Raw genomic sequence first — 14,328 nt, 5'->3', positions numbered from 1 at the left:
TCCTGAGCCGTCGATTGGAGAAATTGCTGCTATCCAAGCTACTGGAGCCAGTCTACTTTGGTGGGTTGCTTCAGCCGGCAGGCGCAGTAGGACGACGACGCAATGACGCAGCAGAACAATGATGTGGCCGGACAGCGCTGCAGGATGATGACATGATGGCGTGGCGGTCGGCGTGGCGGCATGGCCAGATGGCTTGGCAGTGGTGACGAAGGGGCGGCCATTGTCGTAGGGCCCTGCAATGGGGTAGACTGGGCCGGTGGTGGCGTGTCGGCAACGGAGCACCACGAGAGGGGAGAAAGAGAGAAGGGAGAGGATAGCAAGGCCAGGAATCGGTCGCGCGCGGGATGCCAGGCTGATTCCGGCCGGCGGCCGCCAACCCGCTAATTCCCGGCAAAGCGGCCCCGACGACAGATGTCCCCAGTGGCGGCGGCAGCATGGAGCGAAGCAGATAGGAAAGAAAAGAATGGGAAAAAGTCTACGATTGGGGGAGGAGAGAACTAACACAAATATGCGGGACGATGAGATCTTGACTGCGCTCCGCTAATATTTATAACCGTAGCATAGTTAAACAAAGGCGAGATTAATGGGAATATTCTGTTTTTAAATGCCCAATGTTATCGCTTAACAGTTTCCAATTTTTTTGAAAAGATATAAGGTTACTGTTGGTGAACGATCACGTTGACCAGTGGTTGACCCTTATACCCAAACTAGTCGTGTAACGGCTCGGAGGCTGTGTGCCATGTGCCCATCAGTTCAAAAGTTTTTTCTTTGGGTTTTAAGGTAAAGGTGATGTGAAATTACAAGATTGACCCTCAGCCTAATTCTTCAATTCAACCTAAGGCTCAAGGGCTACTCCATATGCAGTGCAATTTTCATTGCACTTCCATATAAAATTCAAGATTGAAGATTCAAGGCCTAGTTAAATGAGGTTTGAGCATATTCTAACCACATGGCAGTACTTGAGTACATTCGACAACTCAATCCGATGGATTACTCAAAAGAGCACCACAAACTAGTTGGAGACATCTACAGAAGTACTGAGAACTACTACATTTGACTAAAAAGTACTCGAGGGCTTGTCGTCCATACATCTATAGGCCCACCAGAAGGTTTGGACAGTCCTAGATATGGAGCTGTACACCGAGACGTGTCAGCCATGGAGACTACAGTGCAAGATGGTGTGGTCTACATGGAGAACAAGAACTAGTTGAGGATTAGTAAACTACTTATAGCAATTAGAGTAGGACTTTCTAGTCATATCCGATTAGTATTCTTGTAAACAACTGACCTGTAATCCTATTCCCGGCAATATAAGGCGAGGTAGAGACCCCCTCTAAACAAGTTGAATCAATACAATACAACCAACAAAAAGGACGTAGAGTATTATGCGACATAAGCAGCCCGAACCTGTCTAAATCGTGTGTTCGAGTTCACCTTCAAGTTCCTGATGTCGGCGAGCCCCACACATAAAACAATACCTCAAGTACCCCCTCGGTAGGTTGCCGGGTCTAAACAACGACAATTACATGGTGGTTTTGTGACGATATAAGATCCGCGAAAACGTCATAAACCAATAAGGGTCCCACATGTAAGTTTAAGTTGATAAATAGGACGGTAAAATAAAATGGAAAACGGCTCCTCCCATGGATCGAACCTATTACTGATCGAATGGGAAGTATTTACTGCGACCGGATCCCGCATGTAAGGTAAGTTTCAGATGAGTGTGGTATTTGGTAGCAGAGAAGGCCACGCTGCAGCTAAAAAATAGTTTACCTACTGCCGCGCTCCCACGATAGGGAAAAAAGAAGAACAGAGAGAAGGTGGCTAGGATGGAGCACTCCGGCGGAGATCTGCGTCTCCCCGCAGCGGCTCAATCCTACGACGTCACAAATCTGGTGCTTCCTACTATGACGCGTCAATCTAGTCTTCAAACTACTCAAGCAGCAAGACAAATTCCAGTGGAACGAGGAGGCAAATCAAGCCCTGCAATAGTTAAAGGACTTCTTATCAAAGTCATCGGTCCTCACGGTGTCAAATCCCAACAAAGACTTGCTGCTTTACATCATCGTGACTACTAATGTTGTCAGCACAGAGATCGTGGTTAAAAGACCGGAACCAGACCATGTATACAAAGTACCGAGGCCAGTCTACTTCGTCAGCGAGGTGTTGTCAGATTCCAAAGCCTGTTACCTGCAAGTACAAACACTATTATACGCAATACTACTCACCTCGCAAAAGCTACGACACTATTTTCAGGAACACAACATCTCCGTCGTCACAGACTTCCCCCTTGGAGAGATCCTTCACAATTGGGATGCAACAAGGAGAATATCCAAGTGGGTGGTAGAACTTGGAGCAATGCCAGCAGAACGCACAGAATATTAGATTATGTACTTTGACGGATCACTCAAGCTCGAGGCCGCCAGCGCAGGAGTACTCTTAATATCTCTGAAAGGCGAACAACTCAAATATATCTTGCAAATCTTCTAGGAGGTATCCAACAATGAAGCTGAATACGAGGCACTTCTGCACGGGCTCATCCTAGCAGTCTCGCTAGGACTCAAGCGATTGTTGGTCTATGGTGACACATTGGTGGTAATCAATCAAGTCAACGATGAGTGGAATTGCCACAAGGACAACATGGATGCGTATTACATGAAAGTATGCAAGTTAGAGAACAAGTTCTCTAGTCTAGAGTTCCACCATGTAGCTCGCGACAACAATGTAGCCGCGGATGTCATATCAAAGCTCGGATCTACCCAAGCTCAAGTTCCGGCTAGGGTCTTCGTCCATGAGCTACACAAGCCATCCATAACAAAGCTGGTGGCATCAAAAACCACCAATCAAGGTCACAACACACCAGACCGGGAGGTTATGATGATCGATGTGGACTGGAGAACCCCCTTCATTGACTACATTAAAGAGCACAAGTTATCTCTAGACAAAACAGAAGCAGAGCAAGTCTCACGATACGGCAAGAACTATGTTCTAGTTGGAGACAAGCTCTACAGAAGAGGCGCATCATCAGGAGTACTCATGAAGTGCGTCTCGCAACAAGAAGGTAAGGACATACTGAAGGAAATTCACAAAGGCATCTGCGGTAATCACGCATCCTCATGAACGATCTGGGCAAAGTTTTCAGAGTAGGGTTCTATTGGCCTACAGCTCTCGCTAATGCCGAGGAACTAGTCCGCCGATGCTAAGGATGTCAATTCTTCACCAAGCAACAACACGTCCCTGCCCACAAGCTGATCACCATACCACCCTCCTAACCATTTGCATGCTGGGAGCTAGACATGATTAGCCCACTACCTACGGCGCCTAAAGGATTCAACCGAGTATTGATGGCGATCGACAAATTTACTAAGTGGATCGAGGTGAAGCCAGTAACATGCCCCAAAGCAGACAGGGTACTCGACTTCCTCAACAAAATTATCCATTGTTACGGCTTCCCCAATTGCATTATCACAAACCTAGGCTCCAATTTCAACAACCATGAGTTCTGGGAGTATTGCGAGAACAGCGGGATTGACATCCTGGTATGTCTCTATCGCTCACCCAAGGGCAAGTGGCTCAAGGAACTACCTAATGTCCTCTAGGGGCTTTGCACCCAGCCGTGCAAGCCTACAGGGCAATCACCCTACTTCCCGGTCTACGGAATGTAAGCTGTCCTTCCCGCTGACATCATGTGGAAATCTCCAGTAGTCGAGCAGCATGAGAAGGGTGTAGTGGTAAGGTGTCTAGACTTAGACAGCCTTGAAGAAGCTTGTTGTGCAGCACTCGTCTAGTCTACAAGGTACCTTGAAGGAATCCACCGCTATCACGATCGCAACGTCAAAGAACATTCGTTCAATAAAGGCGATATGGTCCTCAAGCGTATCCAAGACACCAAGGGACTACACAAGCTAAATTTGCCATGGGAGGGACCGTTTATCATATCCAAGTTCACTGGACCTGGGTTGTACAGGCTCCAACAACTCTCTAGTGAAGACATCGATAACTCGTGGAACATCGAGCAACTTTGTCGATTCTACCCTTAGTTTACATATTCATGTAAATTGGCCATTGGCCTCAGTTGTATAATTACAATTTAATCAAGCTGATTTATTTTTCTTCGTAAAATGACTTCTAATTTCTGCCTGATTGCGACTTGTAGAAGCAAGTTTGTATAGCTATTCAGCTCCCCGGGTTGCTATCACCCAACTTGCAGCTTGTAATCACAAGTCTGTACAAAGCTACTCAGTTTCTAGGGGCAAAATTGCCCACATACAGCTTGTAAAAACAAGTCTGCAAAGCATCTTCTGAGTTTTTCAACCCATCAGACAAAAAAGTCCAAACGCGGCTTGCAAAGACAAGTCTGCAGTTAAAATCATGAGTTATTCAACTCATTGGACAAGTTTGTCCTCTCGGCGGCTTCCAGAAAAGAAGTCGTCAGCAATTTGGGAGTTATTTAGACTACTTGAGCTACTCTTATCTAGACAAGTCTGTTTATACGCACCTTATAATAACAAGTCTACAGTTTCAGGCTTTCGAGAGCACAACATCTAAACAACCCAGAGAGGTTGCAAAGATAGGCTCCAGTTGAAGAAATCCTGAAGAGTCTACTCGCCTGCGAGATCTGACTACCCAGATACCTTGAGTACTCACACTCCGCAAGGAGTCGTATCCTAAAGTACTCTACACCACTTATTTGAAGAGCCTCATTAGAGTAGCCTGGTGCGCAGACACTTATGGCTACCGTATGAACAATTATCAGGGTAGTCGTAAGATGCACTAAAAACAAACAAGTCGACAGCAGCAAAAATTGCAGCAAGACTTCAAATAATTTACATTTCATTCATATTACGTTTATATTACAAGGAACTAATGTTCACTTTTACAGAGACTGCTCGAGGTCTAAATGATTAGCCACTTCCTTTCGATAGGGCCCATCTCCTACAGGTACTGATGGAACTGCTCATCGGAGCAGTCCTCTGTGATCCCTTCCCCAATAGGAGCTAGGTCCGCCTGCATGTAAAAGGACTTCACAAAAGCCAGTAACTGCTTGGAGATCGACTCGGCTATCTTCTGGACGTAGCCGGTGACCTTGGCTGGCACCTCCTTAAGTATCTCAGGCAAAGGGTGGGGCTCCACACCTTAAGTTTGGGGCTACACCATATCTGCAATGGGCTGAGCTGCTTTAGTTAGCTCCTTCAGAGCAAGCTTTGTAGCCTCCAGCTCAGCCTCGCGCTCCTCGAGGGTCTTCATGGGGCATTTTTCTCTCCTTCTCCAGGTGATGTTCCAAGTTTTCGTACAATGCAGACAATTTGTCATGCTAGTCCATCACCCGGTAGTAGGAGTTCTGCCAGTCCACAGCTCGCTCTTGGAGATCTTACTTTATTTTTTTAAGCACTACAACAACAATTCAAAGGAAATTCAGTATTACAAGCCAAAATCAGTATTCAAAGACCAAAGGAGAAGGCCAATTACCTCTCAGCTGCTGCTTCAAAGACTTGTTGCGCTTCCGGAGGCGGTCCATTTCCTCCTCAAACTATTGGACAGTGTTCCGGTACTTGGGATTTTGACTGTCATACTTCATCAGCAGCCGGAAGGAGTACTCTCGCTCCTTGGCAAGCTCCTGGGCGAGTCCCTCCGCTTGGATTATTGTGTCTCCATAGCCCTTAAGCATTTGGTACTTCCGGCGGGAACACTTGATTACATCCTGCAAAACAAGGCACGTACTCGTGTCAAGATATGGGTACCAATTTCAAAGTCAAGGAATCAATGGGATTAGACGCTTACTATTGCATACTTGCCCACATGGTGGTATATCTCCATCATCCCAACTTCCATTTCTATGTCAAGCAGAGGGTCGTCGATTAATTTGATATCTTCAAGATTCACCCCTGCTGCCAGTGGCTCCCTATCCGCTTCAGCTTCTGCTGCACCGAGTGGAACCAGGGCACGACTTGTTAATGGGCCTAGCTCGGACATAGAGATGGTCCCCATAGCTTGTAGCCCCTCCATGGCTTGGGTCTCTACCTCCAGCTCGGGGCCTACAAGAGTAGCCACAACGCCAGAGGTAGTCGCCACCGTGGCTACACCTGGATTCATTGACGGCACAGGTTGATCTTCTGGTGGTAGACTTGTTGGCGATGGGATGATGTCTTGGATCGAGTGGCTAATTTTGTCAGTCACAGGCTTTGGGCTTGGGCCTCCAAGCTCCATGCTAGAGGATTTCCTGTAAAAGATAAGTTGTCAAAAGACATACTACAAGTCAATAACAAGTTACAATTAGTACCCGACTGAAGTCTCAATACTTATTTTGAGGATCTCCTCACTTTCAGAGAGGGCTCCCCTGACAAGCGCATTGGCTTGATGGTCGGCGGCGGCTTCTTTGGCGCAGCTTGTTGGGTTGCAGTGTGATCCTTGCCAACCTTTGTTGTCGTTGCCTCTGCCTCTTGAGTGGTCTAAGTGATGGTAGGGTTTGACCTAGCAATGAGAGGTTCTTGCTCATCTTCGGCCTGAAGACATTATTGGCAGCTGCTGTTGCACGACTTCGGTAGTCATCCTCTTTGCCTTAGTCACCTCCCTAACTATCGGCAATCCACCAATGCTGTATTGAGTAGACATGGTGATAAGGGACTCACTTACTAGTACTCGATCCTTAGGATCTTGCCCTTCTTTGAAGGTTATTACCGGTGGAGGCACATCCTCGGTGGTGAGAGGCTTCTTTACCACACGCTTCACGGCGACGGTTTGCTTCTTCTTTGGCAGCGGCGCCAGTACAGCCTACAGATCATCGTCAGCCATGCGCTTTGATGACTTGGAGGACGACCCAGCCTTGTCAGATGGCTGGGCCTTGAGCACGAATTCCTCCACAGCTTCAGAGTTGGAGCTGCCGAAGGACTCGATTTCATCTTCTTCCTCCTCCTCGACTTCACTCTGTATGCCTCAATCGCACCATGACTTTATAGACACTAAGCTCGTCTGGTGACATCTTGGATGGATTATTGGGGCCCAAGTAGTCATAGCCCCATGTACACAACAACTATAGGGGTGGACTCATCTCTTCATGAAGTTGAAGGCTACCCCAACTCCTATTAGCCCTTGTTGCTTGAGCTTCGTGATTTTGTCCAGGAGCTTGGGTAGCTGAATGCAGTCCCCGTGTGAAGGCTCATCCAAGCACCTGTTCCAAGTCGGGCAGCGGCCTGTTAACTTCAGAAGCTTGGGCTTGTGGTTGCCGATGTAGCACCAACTCTCCTTCCACCCAGAATGCGAGTGAATCAACTCATAGTCCAAGTACAGGCCCTTGACCTTCTCCCTCATTTGGATCCCAGCCCCTCTGACTACTTCCGTTGTTCTCTCTTGGGTTGAGGCTTGACTCGGAAAAACTTGTGAAAAAGTTGAAAATGCAGCTGGATTCCTAAAAAAGCTTCGCACAGATGAACAAAAATGGCGGCGTGCAAAATGCTGTTGGGGTTGAGGTGCACAAGTTCGATCTTGTAGTAGACTAAGAGGCTACAGAAGAAATCGGAGGCTGGAAAAGCTAATCTGTGATTAATAAAATGGGAAAAGATTACTGTCTCATCGACGTACATCTCCAGTGGCCACGGATCACTGAATGCCCATCTCTAGTTGATGACATCCTTCTCCTAGAGGACGTTCACCGCTACCAATGCCTTGATGTCTTCCTCTTTCAACACGGATTTCTTCCAGGTACACGCAAGTAGTGGTGGGATAGTCTGGTCAGTCTTGCCATATTTGAAACCTGGCAGTTGGATCTCCTTTTTCATGTCTGCTTTCTTGTTCCAGCCTTCCACCACCTTGGATGCAGTTGCCTTCTTCCTCATCCTTGTTGCAGCGAGGGTCTTCTTTCGTATACACTCGGGGGCTAAGTGATGGGGGACGGTGGCGCTAGAGCTCAAGGATCGGATAGCGGCGACGCTAGGGCTACAGTGCGGAAGTTGAAAGAGCAGATGGTAGAGGTGAAAAGGAAGGGATGTTTTCCTTTGTTATTTATAATCGCAGCGTAGTAATAGCAGTAAGATTAAAGGGAATATTCTTGCTTAATGGCCCGAAGATTTCACACCTAGTTGACAGTTTCCATTATTTTTGAAAGAGATAAGGTTACTATTGGTGAACGGTCACGTTGACCAGTGGTTGACCCTTATACCCACCAAACTAGTTGTGTAACAGCGATTGTGTGCCACGTGCCCATCAGCTAAACAGTTTTTTCTTTAGGTTTTAAGGATAAAGAGATGCAAATTACAGATTGACCCTTAGCCTGATCCTTCGATTCAACCTAAGGCTCGGGGGCTACTCCATATGGAGTATGACTTTCGTTGCACTTCCATCTAAAAATTTAAGATTGAAGATTCAAGACCATGTTAAATGAGGCTTAAGCACATTCTAGCCGCATGGTAGTGCTCGAGTACATTTTGAAGACTCAACCTGATGGAGTACTCGAAGAGCACCAAAACTAGTCGGAGAAGCCTACAAAAGTACTCAGATTGCTGCATTTGACTAAAAAGTACTCGGGTGCTTGTCGAAAATACATCTATGGACCCACCAGAAGGTTTGGACAGTCCTAGATACAGGGTTGGACACCGAGTTGGGTCAAACACGAAGACTACCAGGACGGCATGGTCTACGTGGCAAAATAGGAACTAGTGAAGGATTAGGAAACTACTCATAGCAATTAGAGTAGGACTCATCTAGTCGAATCCGACTAGTAGACTTATAAACAACTGACCTATAATCCTGCCCTGACAATACAAGATGAGGCAGGGCCCCTCCTCTGAAGCAATTGAATACAACAACAACACAGGATGTAGGGTATTACGCAATTTAGCAGCCCGAACCTGTCTAAATTGTATGTTCGAGTTTACCTTCAAGTTCCTGATCTCGACGAGCCCCACGCACTAAACACTACTTTAGGCATCCTCCTCGATAGGTTGCCAAGTCAAAACACCGACAGAGCCGTTCCCTTCTCACTTGAGCATATCGCACACCTGACATACTCACCCCTGAGGACAATGTGGTTCACCGGGCACCAAGGAAGACATACAGAGCCATTCCCTTCTCACTGAGCATATCGCACGCCTGACATACTCACCCCTGAGGCCAATGTGGTTCACTGGGCACCAAGGAAGACATTGTTAGCACGGATCAGCAATGCAGAGTCCATCACTAGTCTTCAGCAGTGGCTTCTTCTTCACGTCATGACTGGCCAGGAGTTTGACATCGTGGACTTTATTCTTTGTGAGATTCAAGATGTTATCCATGATGGGTTAACCGTGGCCCGACAAATTCCATACGCTCACTGGATCTCCGTCATCCTGAGTCATATTACTAAAAAAGATGAAAACAGTAGAGAGGTGCAAACCAGACCCAAAAATTAGCGACATGAGTACAGCAATGGCAAAACACAATTCAAGGTATACAAGCCAGCAAGACCATGAGACAGACGTTGTGGCCTGAGGGCTAGGAATGAGCAATCTCCTGATGAGGATAGAAATGAGAACTATTCCTTAGACAACAAAGGTAGTGAGGAGGAAAATACGTATGTGCCTTGTCTCCAAGTCACTCATGACCAGGAGGCAGGTGCATCATGATCTGCTACAGAAATAGTACCAGTCACTCTAGCAAGACTGAGCTTGCCTTAAAAATTAAGATAATTGTTGATGGTCAGACAAAACGAGTTGAAAATAATCTTCATATAGTCGAGCTATAAAACGGTTGGATGAGAGACTAGGTCATCAAAAGTAGAGACAATTCACATGGCTAGAGTAGGTGGCACAAAGGGTAGATCAGAACATGAACATTGTGCTTACCATCGTCTCTACCATCCTCAATCAGTTGCACCAGCATGTCGGGTTACCACCACCGCAAATTCAACTCCCACATCCTAGTCAGACCCCCCTGCTAATCATGCCTCCGACTGAACCGAGTAAAACCTTTGAGGTCTCTTTGCCGCATCCCAGTTCAGTTGGAATTCCACAATTGTGGACATCAATGACGACCTTGATAGAAAAGGATTCCACAATTGTTCCTGCAAAGAAGGGTGGCGACAGTGAGGAAGCAAATGCATCAATACTCATGGTTCTATCTGATATTACTGCCTCACAATAGCAAAAGGAAGATCCTGTGGTGGAAATAGCTTAAGATCCAGATGATCGTGAAGTGTCTACCGCTGCTACTCTAGATGATCTGGTCTCACTACTTCGCAAGCTAAGGATGATCCTGGTCTTACTACTTTGCAAGCTTAGGAAGATCCTGTGGTGGCTACTGCTCTTGGTCTCGCTACGTTGGAAGGCTATCCTGCACCTGCTCCTGGTCTTCCTACGTCGGAAGGCTCTCCTGCACCTACTCCTAGTCGAACTACGTTGGAAGGCTCTATTGCACTGGCTCCTGCTCCAACTACGTCGGAAGGCTCTGCTACACCTGCTACTACTGATGCTCCTCCTCCAAGTAATCATGACCTCTAGCTCCTAATGGCCCTCTTCTGTGAACCAATCCTTCTACGTCAGCACCTTCTTCGAACCCTGATGACAAAGAGGTAGAATGTTATACAATTCTTTCGTTGCCATTGATTGTTGTATTCAATTTGAACAATAAATATTTCATTGTCATGTACGAACCAACTATTTCGTTGAGCCTTGTAATAATATTTGCCTGGGCTTTGTGCTCAGGTTTTAACTATTGGTGATCTGGCGGAGTTTGTACCGGAGTCGGATGAGTCTTATAACTGGTTTGGTACCAATGGGGTGCAGAATGACCAAGCGGATAGGCTAGCACATCATCTTCAAGTTGCGGATGAAGCTAGATCATCTAACTGCTCTAAGTGCGTTGAAGAGTCAGATTTCGAAGTGTTTGAGTCAACGGAGTGGATTAAGATTATGGATACATGCGGGAATACAGGAGTGGTCAGGTCTAGTCTTCCGTCACACAAAAAGGAGACTTTTCTCTGACCTCGCCATCAGGTAATGAGTGATGCTATTTATCCAAGGAACCCAAAACTAATTTCATAGTGTTTTTGTTTGTAATCTTCAATGTTATCCAAAACTATGTTTGGAGCTACTTAATCCAAGGGAGCAATTTAATGGAAGGCATGTATAAGGATGTCCAATGTTGCCAGGATGGTACAAGGATTTCCAATCATAGTAAGCACACCGAATAGATGTGAGGTTTCTTTGGTTTTCCAATGTAAAACTCAATATATAGTAGTTCTTCATCTTAAATACTCCCTCTGTTCTTGTTTATAAGATGTGATATGATATGACAATGTCTCCCTTGTTACACTTATGCATACGCCTTCTAAAAGGAGGGTGTAGTACCTAACAACGTACTTCAATATAAGCGGAGCAGTACATAAATGGAGGGAGTGGTACCAAATAATTGAATATATGGCTTTTTGAAGGTGCTCTCATGATATACCAAATATTTCAAATGATAATTTGTTGAATCTGGGTCCAGATTCTCCTAATTCTAGCAATAAAGTTTTGGTACAGGTTATGCTCGTTGGATTTAGTAGTCGGCAGTCCACCAGGGGGTTACCCAAGTGGTAGATTTGTAGGTAGAGAGGATTGTGAGATTAAGAACTCGATGGTAATCACAAGAACACGAAGGTTTAAATAGGTTCGGGCCTCCGGAGAGTAATACTCTACGTCCTGTGTTTTGCTGGTTTGTATTGCTTTGCGTAGGTGCGAAGAATAGATCGGATGCCCTCGGGAGGCGCCCTTGGCACCTGATATAGGCTGATGACCTAGGGTTATAAGTCAGTTTGAATCTAATCTAGTTGGTTTTTACATGGAAAGCAACCCGAGTTGGATTACAACGAGTACCCCGCAATATCCGGGCTGATTTGAATCACCCAGACTCCATGACTTGTGCTCCAAGTATCTTCACGTCCTTCGCCCGCACATTCTTGTCGGGCTGGCCCTGGCAAGTATCCTGGTCAGTGGAGACCCATGGGGTACCTATATCCCTCAAGCCTTCGAGCGATGTGTAGGCGAACAAGAACATGAGGATATCACAGCGAAGCGTGGAATGTGGTCGGCTGAAGCTGCAATGACATCATAGTGACGAAGAGGCTATGCAGTGCTCAAAAAAGAAGAAAATTCGAGCGAATGCAGAGCCATATGCGCAGAGCAAAGTCGAGTGCCGAGCTGATGGATGTCGGACATCTAGTAGGTCGAAGCGAAGGACATGGAGGGCATCACAAGATGTACTTCATATGGAGTAGCCCCCCAGCATTGAAGCAATTAAAATAATCGGTCAAATGGTTAAAAATATAACATAGCATGAACAAATCCATATGTACAAGGACTGGCGGAGCCACGGAAGCATGCCGACCAAAAATAGGCATCCAACCCCCAAGCACAAGGACTGGCAGAGCTACAGAGGCGCGCCGACTAGAGATAGGTGCCCAGCCCCCAAGTACAAGGATCGGCGGGGCCGCAGAGGCACACCGATCAGAGATAGGTGCCCAGCCCCTGAGCGCGAGGACTGGCGGAGCCACAGAGGCACGCTGTGCAACTTAACAGAAAACCCGCAAATTCCGTCTAACACTTGCCGCGTAACGGATGGTCCACGAATTTTGTCACTAGGGTTATGCCATCACTGTCTTCAAAAGCCGAAGGGGGACGGATCCATTTTGATGTCCCATCTGCCCACACTCAAACGCCGCCGTCGCTAGTGCCATAACCACTCCTGAGAGCCCGAGGTCTCGCCGCCGTATCCATAGAGCACATCCAGTGCTCCTTCGCCCGCAGGGTGTAGCCACTACCGCCTTAGCATGGTTCCCCACCATATGCGAACCAAGAAGCCCACCTATATTCGATCTGCACAGCAAGGGTTTGAAACCGAGGAGATGGCGGCAGAGCAAGTACCGGATCCATCCACCAACTGGATGAAATCTGTGATGACTGAAGAGTGAATCCAGGCCCTCGTCGACCGGAATCTCCTGGGACCCAAGATGCTGCTGGAGTGGAAGGTGACCGCCAGCCATGATTTCCCCTCTGAGGACAAGACAGAGACCGTTGTCTTCGCGACATTCTTCGAGCATGGATTTGGGATTCCAACGGGGGATTTCTTTCGTGGATTACTGGAGTACTACAAAATTGAGTTAGTACATCTCAACCCCAACTCCATTCTGGACATCGCAGTTTTCATCCATATCTGTGAAGAATTCCTTGCCATTCCACCCCATTTCAATCTGTGAAAGTATCTATATGAATTAAAAACTGTGTGGACCAAGGGAATGCCATGAGTGATTGAGGGATGTGGATTTTCGCTGTGGCCGAAAAGAGTCCATGAATATTTTGATTTGAAGCTTAATGTGTCAAACAAAAGGTGGCATAAGGAATGGTTCATCATTGCTAGTCAGAAGCCCGAGTTGCCACCCCGCCATGGATATGTACCCGTAACAATGCCAGAGTGGTCAAACCAGCCGATCTCCATAGAGATTGTGCAGGTGAAGCAGCTCTTGGAGGAAATCACCAACCTAAAAAGACGTGGGCTCACAGCCGAGGCTGTGAGCATCAACTTCTATCGGAGGTTAACGCAGTTGATGAAGAACAGGGTCCATCCAGCATATGAATACACAGAACCAATAGATCCAACCTGAGAGGCATAGCGAAAGGTGACCAAAGAAGAAGTCACCAACCGGGTATGAGAGTTCTTTGGTGGTGTCATCAAGAACAAGTGCTACCCCAAGGCATATTCCCTCAAGCGGCCGGCCGACCCGTTATGATCTTAACTACATGGATTTGGCATTCCCGTTTTTCTTTTGTGTTGTCTCTAACTAATCTTGTTGATTGACCAGAGCCACAAGTTTGAGTTCTTTTTCCCAGCGCCACTTCCTAGAGGGGCCGAGCAACAACGACCCAAGGTTCACCTGAGGACTCAGTCCAACCAACCGCCTGCCGCCCTTGATTGGGAGTCGAACTTCTCCAATTCGTCGGACAAGGATGTGTTTGATGAGGTCGGCCTGGAAGAAGATTCTGCACCAGTTGCACGCTGAACATGGCAGGCTGTGAAGAAGCTTCCCACCTCCAAATCTCCAAAGCTGAGCGGCAAGACGAAGAAGGCGCCCGGTAAGAAAAAGAAGGCTGCCCCGAGCACAGCCTCCGCGAGCAGATCGGCCAGTGAAGCAAAAGAGGAATCGGATGTGCCGAGCCTGGCCGCCAAGAAGAAGAAGGCCAAGCTCCTTGAGACAACCACGGCCGATGCAGAATGGATCAAGGAGACACTGAAGGCAAAAAGAGTGAAGATGTGTTATCGCCACCACCGCCCTTGTGTCCCCGAGTGAAGCTTAGCACCATGTAAGTCCAATCTGGTTATATT

This window comes from Setaria italica, chromosome IV (genome assembly GCF_000263155.2).
Source record: "Setaria italica strain Yugu1 chromosome IV, Setaria_italica_v2.0, whole genome shotgun sequence".
Lineage (NCBI taxonomy): Eukaryota > Viridiplantae > Streptophyta > Magnoliopsida > Poales > Poaceae > Setaria > Setaria italica.
This window is presented reverse-complemented; position numbering follows the sequence as displayed.